Below are 1,528 nucleotides of genomic sequence, written 5' to 3'. Positions count from 1 at the left end.
CAAAAAGGCCAATCAAAAGTCCAGAAACGCCTTTGCTAATTACATCTTCAAGAAAACGGAAGAGAAGGTTGTTGGCGCAGTTGGAATTAGAGTAGCAGCCATGTAGGGGAGAGGAGTACCGGGCCCGAACAGGGCCAGACTCCCTCCTCCCCCGGCTTGGGCCGGGGGGGGAGCAGGTGCAGCACTGAAATTCTCCCTTCTCTCTTGTAAGAGAGTGAAGAAAAAAAAAAGTTTAAAAGACCGACTGCTTGGACAGAAACCGCTGTGGAAGAATTCCAGCCGAAAGATAACGGAGCTTCCAAGGTCGGAGTTGGCAGCCGAAGCTGCAGCAAAGAAAAGTAAAATGCGAAAGGGGAAAAGCTTGTTTCCCCCCTGCCTTTCTGCTCTCTCTCTCCTTAGCAAGGAAAAGACTGAAAATAAATCCCTGCCACCTGTAAAAGTTTGTTGGAATAAGGAGACCCCCCCATGCAGCTGATAAAGAAGTTTGTGGATGTACTAAAGAGAACCGAGGCTTCATGAAAAGGACTAAAGTGAGGCAGAGTTCTGGTGGAGATTTGTGACCCTGAAGGAAACCTGTGCTGAAGCAGTGATGACTCAGGTGAGATACCGAAATCCGTGCGTGTGTGGATCTATACTACTGTTAAAGTTTTTATAACTCTGAGAAATCTCATGCTGGAGCGAAATGGCCCATGTGAGATACTGGAACCCATGTGTGTATGGGATCCGTGCTAAACCCATGCCGAGAAGTCTATCAAAGACTGTTCTCCCATGGGGAGGGACCTCCATAGGGAAACAGGGGTGGACTCTTAAACCATTATCCCCTGTAACCCTGTGGAAGAAAATCCATAATAAGCAAGTGTCCCCTTGCAAACCTATAGAAAAAAAACCCTTCAAAACCTGAATAATCTCCAGCCTTCAGTCTTAACCCAGGAAAGGAGTAAGCCCAGCCCCAGAAACCAACACAAAACAAGAAAGAGAAAAAAGAAATTCCAACTACAATAAAAGTGCTACTACTGAAGATTTGTTACTAAAAAAAAAGAAAACTAAAACTCTAAAAATACAAAATGAAACTACTTCTTCTCCTTGGACTAGTATAAAAAGAAAAAAAATATTTCTATGTATATATATATAGCATTCCAACTTAAGTAGAAATTGTTATAAATATAATTCTTTAGTTTTTAACTTATTAATAATATTAATAGTTTTTATTTTACTAATAATAAATGTTTATACTGTTCCCCCAAGTCCTGTCTCTCTTTTGTCTGCAAATACCTTCTCTCAACTAGTAATAATTATATGAAAAGTGAAAGGCAAAATTGACCCAAAACAAAACCACAACAAAGTCATTATAATAAAGAACAATAAACCATAACTTTTTACTGATCCATTTTAACATGTCCATTGAAAGGGCTTTTTAAAGCACATACATAAATAATTTTGTATTTCTTACTGGCAGTGTCACTGCACAGAAACCTTGTCTTGGGCTAGGAGGGGTTTTACCTCTCATAACCATTGTGCGTTATCTTCC

The 1,528-nt window shown here is 40.2% G+C and overlaps 1 protein-coding gene across 4 annotated transcripts in view; it reads right to left on the bottom strand.

Moving 5' to 3' along the window:
* The window catches only part of POT1 (protection of telomeres 1), an 83,381-nt gene that overhangs the window by 62,579 nt on the left and 19,274 nt on the right, over positions 1–1,528 (bottom strand). The gene's annotated exons all lie outside the window — the stretch shown is intronic.

The sequence above is a fragment of the Empidonax traillii genome, unplaced genomic scaffold, assembly GCF_003031625.1.
Source record: "Empidonax traillii isolate 1590-97213 ecotype Southwest subspecies unplaced genomic scaffold, ASM303162v1 scaffold110:size1153230, whole genome shotgun sequence".
Taxonomy (NCBI): domain Eukaryota; kingdom Metazoa; phylum Chordata; class Aves; order Passeriformes; family Tyrannidae; genus Empidonax; species Empidonax traillii.
This window is presented reverse-complemented; position numbering and strand designations above follow the sequence as displayed.